The sequence below is a fragment of the Caretta caretta genome, chromosome 3 (genome assembly GCF_965140235.1).
Source record: "Caretta caretta isolate rCarCar2 chromosome 3, rCarCar1.hap1, whole genome shotgun sequence".
In the NCBI taxonomy this organism is placed as follows: Eukaryota; Metazoa; Chordata; order Testudines; family Cheloniidae; genus Caretta; species Caretta caretta.
The window spans coordinates 126,846,955-126,860,623 of NC_134208.1; the positions used below are offsets into that span (position 1 = coordinate 126,846,955).

At 45.0% G+C, this 13,669-nt stretch overlaps 1 protein-coding gene across 11 annotated transcripts in view; it reads right to left on the minus strand.

The window, feature by feature from the left end:
* The window catches only part of LOC125633970 (uncharacterized), a 127,456-nt gene that overhangs the window by 98,928 nt on the left and 14,859 nt on the right, over positions 1-13,669 (minus strand). For 4 of the 11 annotated variants that reach the window (XR_007355742.2, XR_007355741.2, XM_048844043.2 and 1 more), the window contains exon 1: positions 2,176-2,561. The exons of 1 other annotated variant lie outside the window; for it this stretch is intronic. The gene's annotated coding sequence lies outside the window, so the exon portion shown is untranslated. Of the gene's footprint in view, positions 1-1,545; positions 1,567-2,175; positions 2,568-13,669 lie in introns of those variants that run through there. 6 more of the 11 variants (XM_075126853.1, XM_048844037.2, XM_075126852.1 and 3 more) reach the window with 6 other exon arrangements.

Consider the following 13,669-nt stretch of genomic DNA (forward strand, 5'->3'; position numbering starts at 1 on the left):
TGTGCCTTCCTTCTCCTCAAGTCCATGAAAATTGCTGAATAGCTATCCATCTGGAACTTAATTTGGGTCTTACTCCTCCTCCAATGGTGCGTGCATGCTCTACGGGTAGGATTTACAAAGGTACTTAGGTGTATACGTCCCATTTTTTGGCACCAGTGTGATTCACAAACTTCCTGCTCGGCTACCGCCTAACACTGTAAGCACATAAACTCTCTCAGCACCTAAGTTTTTCCTTTAGGCATGTGCACTGCAGCAGCTAGATGCCCACCTCCTGCCTGAGTGCACACACAATGCTGCCTCATAATTGGCATCTGGACATCGATCTCCTGCCTGTGCCCCCGGGCGATTCACAATCCCTTGGACAAATTCACACAAAATCACTGGGGCAGGGAAGGGATGGTGGGGGGGAAGGGATTAGGAAGACAACCTCCTTTATAATCTTTAACCTAGTGCATAAGGTAGTCATCCAAGATGTAGGAAACCCCCATTCAAGTCCCCACCTCAGCCTGATGGGGAGAAAGGATTTGAGCAGGATCTGCCTTTGCTCAGGGATGCATCCTACTCACCAGGCTATAGAGTGGTTCTAACTCCCTCTCTCTGGCCCAATTAATATTTACATATTCCATTGTTTAATTCAAGTGAAGCCACGTCAACAGCAGAGATTAAGAGACCCCTCCTCCCATCAGAATAGCCCATAACCTTGTGGTTAGAGTCCTGACCTGAGAGTTGGCTGATCCCCTTTGCCTCATGAGGAGGATGTGGGACTTGAAGCAGGGGTCCCCCTGCCTGATGAGTACCCTATTCACTAGGCAAAAGGTTATAATGGAGGTGGTCCTCCTGTGATTTCTTTCATGCAGTTTAGGCAGCCAAGTGCCCATCTTCCCCAATTTGTGGATCACTAGTCAAGGTACAAGGTGCCTCCATGGAGCCTGGACTTTGGCACCTATCTCTGCCCAAGAATTGGCACTTAACACATACCCCTTTTACCAGTGTCTCCCTTTGGTTAGATTAGGCGGCTAGCATGCTGGCTTCGCAGATCACCATTCTGTGGTGCCTATTTCTCCACTTTCATTGCATAGGAAGCCTAAGGGTGGCTAATTCAGTCTTTGTGGATTGCAGCATTGTTCCTGTGATTTTCTAGCCACCAAGGTGCTCAGTGTTGCCCTTCATGGATCTCACCCTAAACTTCTGCTTGGATACTCCTGCCCCATCTGTAAGTTTGGATGAAACCTACTCCTAATTGTGTGGGAGAGAGGGAGGAAACCCCACCCATTCCACTTCAAAAGTACAATTTGCAGGAAACCTCATCAATGGTAACTCAAGGCTCTCACAGGGAGGCAGCGCGAGCTTCCCTTCACTCTCCCAACTGAGTCCAGATTGTAGAAATGTATTTATTTAGAACAAAGAAAAGCTCTATGGGTGATTCAAGTTTAAAGGAAAATTGTAAGGGAGGGGAGGAGGAGAGGGATGTGAGTGTAGTTTTCAGTTAAGCTGGAACATGGTGAAGACTAGTTTATAAAAACGCTAACAGCTGCTGTGCTGTACCCCGGAGCTTGCTGCATTTCAGTGGTGCAAGAAGTAATCCCACCCTATGGGTTGTGCGGTTAGATGCTTTGGGAATCTTTGAGATGAATGGCGGCACAGAAATGCAGAATCCTGGTTTCTGAAAGGCAGAATAAGTCAAACGTTGTTTGACTAGCTTTTAAAATGAAGTGCAGCCTCATTCGTGTGTAACACATGAAATTCCGCCCGAGTGACCGTTTCGGGAACACCTGGGTGCTGTCTTTAAGGAAAGGCCGTGAATCAAGTGGGAACAGGTCAGACACCCCCAGGGCGATCTCCTGCTTCTTTCAAACCCGCCCGCTTAGCGCCACTATGTCGCCTGCGCGGCAAGAAGCCTATTCCTGGGGGTTGGAGGCAGGGGCGCGGTGTCAGACCCCCGAAGAGCAGAAACAGCTTCCCTGAGAAATATTCGTGCCCTGGCCGCGCCCCAGCTTGGGAGACTTGGCCACAGAGGCGCCTTGCCCTCCCCCCCCTTCTCCGGGGCTGGTCACAGGAGCCCGCGCACGTGTGGCAGGGAGCCCCACTCCCGCGGGGCTCGGCCTCCCCAGCGCGGTTCTTCCGCGGCGGGGCTCGCGCTAGCCCCCTCCCCGCCCCGCCGGGGGCGGCACTTACCGCTTGCGAGGTGGCCGCGGGCGCAGTGAGAGGAGCCGCTGCCGAGTCCGGCCAGCCACCGCAGCGTCCTCGCAGCGCCCCTGGCTCTGCCCAGCCCCCGCGCCCCGGGAGGAGCGGTAGCCGCCGGGCACCCTCCGGAGCGCGGCCCTGCGGCAGGCCAGGGGAAGAAACCCGGGGCAGTCCCGGGCAATGGGCGGCAGCAGCCACGCGAGCGGTGCCGCCGGGTTCCGCCCTGCACCGTGCAGCCGTCAGCAAGAAGCAACATAGGGCACAGCACGAGGGGTGTGGGCTGCGCGCTTTTTCTGCTTTGGGGACGCGGGTTGTTGCTGCTGCTGCTCGTGAGCTGGGCACCCCGTTGGAAAAGCAAACATGCAGACTGGCGGTAATGAGTGAAATGAAGAAATCAGGGTGGGGAGGGGGGTCACATTTCCTGCAAACAGCCCATGCCGTGACATCGTTAAATCAACAAAATATGAGGCATTGGACGAATGACCATTGATCTTTCACGGGTCTGGACTACCGCTTAAGGACCTACTGGGTCAGGTCAGAGCAAGGGTCCATCCAGCCAGGGGTGTGTACAAGGGGGGACAGGCAGGGGCACAGAGCTCCTCTGGCCCCAGGGGAGGGAGAGAGCGAGCTCTTCCGGCCCTCTCTCTCTCCAGCAGCAAGGGGAGCTGAGCTCCCCTTGTGGCCAAGGGAGCTGTTCCCCCCCCCCCTCTTTTGCTATAATGAACCCGTGGCTATAATGGCCAAATGCCTTGGATCCCCAGGGCTTTGTTATAGTGAGGATGTACTGTACTGCCTCATAACATCATGTATTTAACGTGCCTCTCCAAAAGCAGTCAAATGTAAATGCCTGCGCAGGCCCCTGTGCATCCAGCCCAGTATCTTGTCTTCTGACAGTGGCAGGTGCCAGATAACTCAGAGGGCGTGAACAGAACAGGATCCATCCCGTTTTCCAGTCTCCAGCTTCTGGCAGTCAGAGGTTAGGGACACCTGGAGCCTGTGGTTGCATCCCTGACCATCTTAGCTAATACTTACAGTATTCACATTGCCGTTGTTGACATGGAGCAGCGATGTGACTCATTTTGTTGACAGTGTTCTTGTTGCTATCTTTCTCAATCAACTGGTTTATGATCTTTGAATAGGTATGTGCTATTTTGCAACTTACCATTCTTTTACTTAGGAAACTCAATAGTGCAAACATTTACTCACTTGCATATGATATATTTTTGCAAGATTGTGGTTAAAGGCCCAAATCCTGCAAGCCCTTGTGCACTTATCAGTGGAACTACACAACAGGAGTAAAATTAGTTACCTGCAGGTTTGCAGGACAAGGGCTGGGGATTGCAAAAAACAAAACAAAACCCCGAAAACAATAAAACAATTACATGTTCTGTTGATACTATTAATTAAAAGTGGGGTGGGTAGTTTCTTGTATTAATTATTATTAAGGAATTCAGTTACAGTGCTCCGTTGCCTTGAAAGTTGGTTATTTTATGAAAATCATTACTCATATTCAACTTATATGTAATATTTACAGTTAAATTTAAAAAATTGAAGGCAATTTGGTCCAAATTTCTTCCAAATTACACTTTTCAATTCAGAAAATGCTCTTTCATTCAACACAGGAAAAGCCATATGCTGAAAAACTGTGTTGGACCCATCTGAAGGTGTATTACTTAACTTCTCAGTAACAAATTTGGGGGTATAATTCAGCTGAAGTTGAAAATATTTAAAAGTTGAAATGTCATAAGTGTTTAACATATTCTTTTCTGTACCTATTTAAAAAAATACTGTAAAATGTCTTTGGGGGTAGCTGTCGCTTCTGAAGTTCATTTAGCACATAGACTCACATTTAGCACAAAAGTCTCACTATCGTTGCATGGCTATAAAGGCTACCCCTGTATGATGAAGCAAACCTTGGTTCATCATGGTGGCCAGTTCCAAGAAGTTTACATAGGGTTGGTGCGGCAATCTGCACAACAGGATGCTGATGGCAAGACTGACTGTACCATTGCAACTGTTATGCCAGTGCTTGCTATCTGTTCTGGTGCAGCATTGACTGGAGGCTGACATGATGGGTAGACTTGCATACAGCAAATGCAATCCTAATCGATGCACGCTTTATGCTAATTGTGTGCATAGATGTTATAGGGATGCTGCTAAGGAGTTCATATAAGGGTTAGCACTCCTTATGGAGATACGATCTTTGACATCTGCAACAAATTGTGGAGTCCAGCATTTTCTGCAGATCTGTCTTCTCTATTGGCTTTGCAGCACAATTAAAGAATCCTGACAAGATATAATAAGAAACACTGAGCAGTGTTAAGGACAATCACTGACACTCCAAAAGTGGCTAAGTTGGGTCTAATTAACAATATTTCACTATCCATAAGTAACCAGCAAAAAAAATAAAACTTTGTTTGTCCCCTTTCCTCTGTTTATTTAAAGAGTGCCTAAAATATTTTTGATTTTCTGCATTAGAAATTCAGTTCTTATCAGCCCTGGAAGATACTGTCATTACTGGAAAACTCATGCAATTATGACATCACAAAAGCCAACAGACTGAAAATAGATCAGTCAACTCTGTGACTTTACTTTGATTCTGCTGATCCTTTGTGTAATTCCAATAACTAATGAACATTTAGGAGAAAGGAAGTTTTTGTATATAAACAGATCTTCCTTCTCTCCTTCCCCCCTTCAACCAGGTGCAATAACTCACAATACACATGCTCTAAGATCACTGCCCCCAGAGGTCCTCCTGCAAAACACAAACTTGATGTTTCTGGTATTTCCAGAGTTTAAAAAAAAACACCACCAACTTTTAAAAGCTCACACAACCTTTCAGGCCTTCATTATACATCATAAAGAAGCAATAAATAAATAAATTAAATAAAAGCCCAACTTTTTATAAACATTTTGCAAGAAACCTTTAACAGCCCTATTAGTTAAAAAGTGATTCTTAGTACACAAATGAAGTTCTAGAAAGCCTGCTTTTATATCATTGCTTGACTCCCCTCTACCTCCAATCTTACATGGTGTTAAAGAGACAATTATTTCCAAGGTTCTGATCACATTAGGATTTATAATCACGTTCAGAATGTGTTTGTTTTTTGAATATGTCTCTTGGCTTGGGTAGTTTCATAAGTATTGTTTTATGATGTTTATTTTGTATGCTGCAAAAGCAACAACATTAGACTTACAAAAAGGCATTATGGCATGGATTTGTAATAGCCACATTACTCACAAGTGGTGAGCTGTCAAGGCTAGAAACAAGCATCATATACCACTAGGAAAGGGAGAGTCACAGCTCTCCAATGAGATAAGTCATTTTTACCTTCATGGCTCGTGAAATTAGATTCATTCAGTTCACATATTCAACTACGACTAGTGCTCGGCCTGTATACTTTTTTATGGGCTGGGTGTAATATGGAGAGGGGGGAAAAATCTACATTTGTGGAAAAATTCTCCCCCGCTGTGGGTTGCTTGAAAGCTATTTACTGGTTTGGAATGTTAAACATAGGCCTGGTGGAGATGGATTAGTGAGCAGAGTGCAGATAAGGCTTAAATAGGTTCTGCATGTAACATATGTTATTGATTACAAATCTTAAAAGGTTAACACAAAAATTACATAGTCTTTCCTGCTCAGGTGAAATCCTGGTTCCATTGAAGTCGATGATAAAACTCCCATTGACCACATTGGAGCCAGGATTTCACCCATTATATATATATATATATATAATTTTACTATATACTATAGAAAACAACACTAAGACAACATTAAGGTTGCAAACTCAAGCATTCAAAGAGTAGAATATGCCAGAATTAAGGTTGCCTGTGCAATCTTGGCCCTTTTGTGCATATGTGTTATGATACAGTCTTTAATTACATGACCACATACTGGTGTTTTTTTCCCCACAGGGCATTCCTGTTCCATTTAGTGCAGAGGATAGACAGTGTTCACTTAATGAGCAGCTAGCTATTCAGTATTTGTTTTATACTCCTTGTTCAGTGTGTGGCCCTAGGCCTTATTTACTGCACATTATTCAAACTCCGCTCTGAAGACAGAATTATCAAATTTCATAATGTACTTTTCTCTGGTGCTCATCACTGTAGTAGCCAAGTGCTTCACAAATATTAATTCAATTTAATCCCTCATCGCAACACTACTGTGAGAAGATATTATCCCCATTTTATAGATGGGGAGCTGAGGCACAGAGATTACAGTCAAAAGTTTCTACTAATTTTGAGCGTCCAATTAGAGATGCCTAGAACCTGATTTTTCAGAGTATCTAGCATTTTATAGCACTTAATATGCAGAGCTCCCACTGACTTCACTTGCAGGTGAGTGCTGAGCACGTCTACAAATCAGACTCCAGGGTATCAAGCTGAACACCCCAGAAAGTTATGAATAAACAATTAGTGACCATCTCTGGAAAGTTTAGCTTAAGTGACTTGTCCAGCATCACAGAGGAATTCTGTGGCATAGGCAGGGATAGATTCCAGTTCTCCAGGGCAGCATTCTACTGCTTTAGCCAGGACACCATCCTTTTTCTTCCTGACATCTCCTGCTTCATTCACCACTCACCTTCCCACTTCTGCAACAAATGAGGCAAGGATCCTACAGATAAGAGTTTTTTACATTACACACCCCTGATTCATCCCCAGAGGAGGTCCATTCTGTGCACTGAATGAGTCAGGGGTCTTGTGGAAGAAAAAAATGGTATGTAATCATGTAATTAAACTATCATAGTGCAGACAACAGTGGAAAAAAATTAAGGTTGTGGGGGAAACCATAATTCTGGCATTTCCCAACTTTTTAGTGCTTCACTTCGCAATTTTAATAATTTTAATGTAGTTTGTAGGTGTAATTTCCTAGGTTTTTTAAGAAACAAACTGAGTAAACAGAAATCCCATGTTGTGGCATCATATTGACACCCACATGGATCATCAGCAAAAGTTGGAACCTTTAGATCCACCACACAGACCTCTACCACTTGAACTAACAAAGTAACTGATAGCAGTAGTAGGTTGTCATCTTCTGAGCAGAACAGCTCTAGGGGGACGAGACACATTTTGTCATTGAGTTTCACGTGTATTTGCTGACAACAGCAGAATGGGTAGATTCGGGAATTTGGAGTTCTATACTAGGCTCTGGTGGGGACAATGCTCCAATGGGCAAAGATTCTTATTCATTCTCCCCTGCCCCAGCTTGATTTCTTTCTTTCCCTGTCCCCTCCAGCCCTGTCTCTTCCCCACCTCTTGCTCTTTGTTCCAGGCAAGACCAGTCACAGTCTCCATTCCTCAGGCTTCTGATCACAGTCTCTTTGCCCAGAAAATCCAAGCTTCCCTTTCTGGGCTTACTGTTCAAATCCCAATTTCTCTACCGCTCCAAACCCAGTCAGTCCCAGTTCCCCCCTCTCAATATCCTTTTCTGATTGGTCTCTCTCCTCCACCCTCTCCTACTGGCTCCCAATCCCAGTCTCCTCATCCAGCCAATCCCAGTCTTCCCCGAGTCCTCATCTGATATCAGTTTCCTACCACAGCCAATCCTTCCTCCCTCCACCCAAACTCATTTCTCTCACTGGCACCATCCCAATCTCTCTCCCAACTCCTAGTCCCAGCATTTCCTCTTCCAGCTCCCAGTTCCAGCCTCCCCTCCTCCCAGTTCACAGTCTCCTTGCCCAGCCTGTGCCTGTTTCTCCCCCACACACATTCTCCAGTCCGAGTCTCACCAGACTCCTTGTTCTAATCTATTCCCTTCCATCTCCATTAGTCTGCCAGCAGAGAGGTAATTAAGAGAACAGAATAGACAGCCTCCCTGCTCTCTCAGGTGAGCGGCAGACACCACCGATTTAATTGACTTAATATACCGTCTCTCCACACACAATACATCTTTTGAAAGCTTATTATGTCTACTTTAAGATGAGGTATGATGCAGAGCTGTCAAGTTGTGGTGTTACTGTAGAAACAATGATAAACAATGACACCAACAACACGTTAAAGTGCCAATTTTAAAACATTTGCATTTGTTTGTTCGTTTAATGGCTCGTTGTATCATTTTAAGACATAACATTGTATTTCTTTGTTGTTCTGATGCTTTGAGGTCACAGTCTAATAATAAATGTGTACAGATGTCATTGAAATTAATAGCACTGTGACATTTGTGGTCAACATCATCATCATCTTGCTCACCATTATGATCACTCTCAAGAATGCGTAGATTATCACAATCTTCATTGCCTTGGAATGTACACAGTTCTGTGCAGGGACGATTGTTCTGAATCCAGACACAGTGGATTGTGCAATGACCCCCTACTGGTACAGATCCAAATAAGGTCTTGTAAGAAGTTCAGATGCCATTGGGTCCCTGAAGAATAAGAGTAGTTCATCATCTACCTTTTTCCATCCATGTTGCAATGGTGATCCAATATCTGGATTACATATGTGCAAAAACATCCAGGTCTTTGTTTGCCAAGATGCTCTTTTGACATGCTCTTCAAAACTGTCCTCACTTGGGAAGTTTGGCCAGTGACTTGTCCTTTTTCATGGCCAGATTGCACGTTAGGTCTCTGTGGCTCTCCAGGAATTGTGGCTTGTCCATCTCTCTCCCCAAGTGTGGCAAGATCTCTGAAGCAATAATCTACTTTTGTTTTGACAACATTAAACATGCCCCCTGCCCCCACCATACCAAATAGGGATGGCACAGAATCACATCCGGTTAATGCGTATACAGCAGGAGTGAGTGCATCACAAATTGCATGCACAGGTATGAAACAGTGGTTGTCAGTTGTTCTGGCAATGGTGCCTGTCTCAATCCACATGTTATCTGTGTATTCCCATTTCTGGAAAGTAATGAATAGCAAGGACCAAAACATCTGTATCAGGTGACCTAATTCCTATGGTTCCTTTGACACCAAGAAACCCAAAAGCCATATTGGCACATACAGCATGCAGAAACATTCTTGTGTCTGCTTCCTCTTGAATACCATACAAGTCTCAGGCTTCTTCAACACCTGTTCTAGTGTTGGACTTTGCTACTTTACCATCATAAAAGCCCCCAGCAAGAAGGAGTGTTTGTGTTGGGTAAGCTCCTACACTGAGGTGCATTTTGAACCATATATTCACAGAGGAACCATATATTCACAAGTGATTGCTTGTTGGATGCCATGGTTAGAAACTTTTTCCATGGAGGCACAGGACATCCACCAATCACCTGGTATTTCTTACACCCATCCTTAGTTCCTGTCCAGCACCAGCTTTCTGCAGTTTTCACAGAGTTATTGTTATATCTGCAAAAGACTGATTACAGAGTTAGCCTTGTCAAGTCCTTTTAGGATCTGCTTCGAGGATTCAACAGCCAATTCACTGAATGTGTGGAATTTGTCTGCAGCCTTCATTTGTATGACAGCCAGGGCCTCTCTGTTGTACACTGTTTTCTTTGTTGCATACTCTTTGCTCAGGGATTCTTTCAGCTTGAGCTTCCAGCTGATGCCCTAATTCACCTTTGTCTGTTCTGCTCATTGTTCCATCAGCATGGAAGGAGGACATAGGCAGAGGTCCTGTTGGATTGGATGACTAAGGACAGTTGCTATTGAAACATCATCTCTGCATATTGCTAAGGACAGGGCTCTGTGGAAAACACTCTCTGGACTGATAGATGCTGTGATTGTCCCTCACTTGCTAGATTTAAGTGTAGTGGTCTTGGCCATGTGAGCAAATGTTCTGATGTCAGATTTCTTGACTGGGCTGAAGAAGCTGTGTGTCCTGTCAGAGTCAAGTGCACCTCTCATAAATCTCTCCATTTGCTCTTCACCAACATCTGCAACATCCCTCGTACATCTGGTGTTACATGAAGGCCAGTAGATATGTTGATAAGCACGTCTGGATGTGATTTGGTGTCAAATGGGTTTGTCATATTGCTGATGACATGGGTGATAAGAGCTATAACATGCCCTTCATCCCTCTTCAGTATAGAGGCAAGGACTTGTTTGTGGACTTTGTCTTCACTATTTCTTGTTAGGCCACTTTCTTTCTCTCATAGCTTCATATTATGAATATGCAAAAACTATGTATTATCTCTAACACTAATACTGACGTGCATAAGTGTCACTGTATTAAAAATCTAGTTTCTAGGATACTTCAAAGGCTAGTACAGCATGCATAGGCAATTACAAATTAAACCTTCAATCAGGCAAACTAGATGCTATTGTATGTACCAAAGATTACAAATGGAGAAGTATTATATAGTGAGGAGGGCTTTAAACTAGGTTCACCGGGGGAAGGAGACCAAAGCCCTGGGGGAAGTGGGATATCGGGAGGAAGCATGAGCAGGAGAGTGCAAGAGGGGAGGGCTCCTGCCTCATACTGAGAAAGCCAGAGGATCAGCGATTATCTTAAGTGCCTATATACAAATGCAAGAAGCCTGAGAAACAAGCAGGGAGAACTGGAAGTCCTGGCATAGTCAAGGAATTATGATGTGATTGGAATAACAGAGACTTGGTGGAATAACTCACACAACTGGAGTACTGTCATGAATGGATAAAAACTGTTCAGGAAGGACAGACAGAGCAGAAAAGATGAGGGAGTTGCATTGTATGTAAGAGAGCAGTATGACTGCTCAGAGCTCCGGTATGAAACTGCAGAAAAACCTGAGAGTCTCTGGATTAAGTTTAGAAGTGTGAGCAACAAGGGTGATGTCATGGTGGGAGTCTGCTATAGACCACTGGACCGGGGGATGAGGTGGACGGAGCTTTCTTCCGGCAACTAACAGAAGTTACTAGATTGCAGGCCCTAATTCTCATGGGAGACTTCAATCACCCTGATATCTGCTGGGAGAGCAATACAGCGGCACATAGACAATCCAAGAAGATTTTGGAAAGTGTAGGGGACAATTTCCTGGTGCAAATGCTGGAGGAGCCAACTAGGGGCAGAGTTCTTCTTGACCTGCTGCTCACAAACGGGGAAGAATTAGTAGGGGAAGCAAAAGTGGATGGGAACCTGGGAGGCAGCGACCATGAGATGGTCGACTTCAGGATCCTGACACAAGGAAGAAAAGAGAGCAGCAGAATATGGACCCTGGACTTCAGAAAAGCAGACTTTGACTCCCTTAGGGAACTGATGGGCAGGATCATCTGGGAGAATAACATGACGGGGAAAGGAGTCCAAGAGAGCTGGCTGTATTTTAAAGAATCCTTATTGAGGTTACAGGAACAAACCATCCTGATGTGTAGAAAGAATAGTAAATATGGCAAGAAACCAGCTTGACTTAACAGTGAAATCCTTGCTGATCTTAAACACAAAAAAGAAGCTTTCAAGAAGTGGAAAGTGGACAAATGACAAGGGAGGAGTATCAAAATATTGCTCAGGCATGCAGGAATGAAATCAGGAATGTCAAATCACACTTGGAGTTGCAGCCAGCAAGAGATGTTAAGAGTAACTAGAAGTGTTTCTTCAGGTATGTTAGCAACAAGAAGAAAGTCAAGGAAAGTGTGCGCCCCTTACTGAATGAGGGAGGCAATCTAGTGACAAAGGGTGTGGAAAAAACTAATGTACTCATTGCTTTTTTTGCCTCTGTCTTCACGAACAAGGTCAGCTCCCAGACTACTGCACTGGGCAGCACAGCATGGGGAGGAGGTGACCAGTCCTCTGTGGAGAAAGAAGTGGTTCGGGACTATTTAGAAAAGCTGGATGAGCACAAGTTCATGGGGCTGGATGCGTTGCATGCAAGAGTACTAAAGGAGTTGATGGATGTGATTGCAGAGCCATTGGCCATTATCTTTGAAAACTCATGGCGATCGGGGGAGGTCTTGGACAACTGAAAAAAGGCTAATGTAGTGCCCATCTTTAAAAAGGGAAGGAGGAGAATCCAGGGAACTACAGGCCAGTCAGCCTCACCTCAGTCCCTGGAAAAATCATGGAGCAGGTCCTCAAGGAATCAATTCTGAAGCACTTAGAGGAGTGGAAAGTGATCAGGAACAGCCAGCATGGATTCACCAAGGGCAAGTCATGTCTGACTAATCTAATTGCCTTCTATGACGAGATAACTGGCTCTGTGGATGAGGGGAAAGTGGTGGATGTGTTGTTCCTTGACTTTAGCAAAGCTTTTGACACGGTCTCCGACAGTATTCTTGCCAGCAAGTTAAAGACGTATGGGCTGGATGAATGGACTATAAGGTGCATAGAAAGCTGGCTAGATTGCCGGGCTCAACAGGTAGTGATCAATGGCTCCATGTCTAGTTGGTAGCCGGTATCAAGCGGAGTGCCCCAAGGGTCGGTCCTGGGGCCGGTTTTATTCAATATCTTCATTAATGATCCGGTGGATGGCGTGGACTGCACCCTCAGCAAGTTTGCAGATGACACTAAACTGGGAGGAGAGGTAGATACGCTGGAGGGTGGGGATAGGATAGGATACAGAGGGACCTAGACAAATTAGACGATTAGGCCAAAAGAAATCTGATGAGGTTTAACAAGGACAAGTGCAGAGTCCTGCACTTAGGACGGAAGAATCCCGTGCACCGCTACAGACTAGGGACCAAATGGCTAGGCAGCAGTTCTGCAGAAAAGGACCTAGGAGTTACAGTGGATGAGAAGCTGGATATGAGTCAACAGTGTGTCCTTGTTGCCAAGAAGGCCAATGGCATTTTGGGATGTATAAGTAGGGGCATAGCGAGCAGATCAAGGGACGTGATCGTTCCCCTCTATTCGACATTGGTGAGGCCTCATCTGGAGTACTGGGCCCCACACTAAAGAAGGATGTGAAAAAATTAGAAAGAGTCCAGCGGAGGGCAACAAAAATGATTTGGGGACAGGAACACATGACTGATGAGGAGAGGCTGAGGGAACTGGGATTGTCTAGTCTGCGGAAGAGAAGAATGAGGGGGGATTTGATAGCTGCTTTCAACTACCTGAAAGGGGGTTCCAAAGAGGATGGATCTAGACTGTTCTCAGTGGTAGCAGATGACACAACAAGGAGTAATGGTCTCAAGTTGCAGTGGGGGAGGTTTAGGTTGGATATTAGGAAAAACTTTTTCACTAGGAGGGTGGTGAAGCACTGGAATGCGTTACCTAGGGAGGTGGTGGAATCTCCTTCCTTTGAGGGTTTTTAAGGTCAGGCTTGACAAAGCCCTGGCTGGGATGATTTAGTTGGGGACTGGTCCTGCTTTGAGCAGGGGGTTGGACTAGATGACCTCCTGAGGTCCCTTCCAACCCTGATAATCTATTATTAGGAATTCATGTACATTTATATCTACCCACGAGGCAGGGCAAACTGTGGGCATGCAATGTACTGCTACTGGTGCACAACCTTCAGTGTGAGACAGATCAGTCTGTCAGCAAATTTCAATTAAAAATATAAAAAACTATAATCACTTGTGAGATACTTTGACAATTAAAAATATGCAAGTATTCGTATATTGCAAAATGTTGATATTTGCCATTTTTGTCACATGCAAAACAGCTCCATCATTTCTGGAGAGGAAAAAAGCCCTGG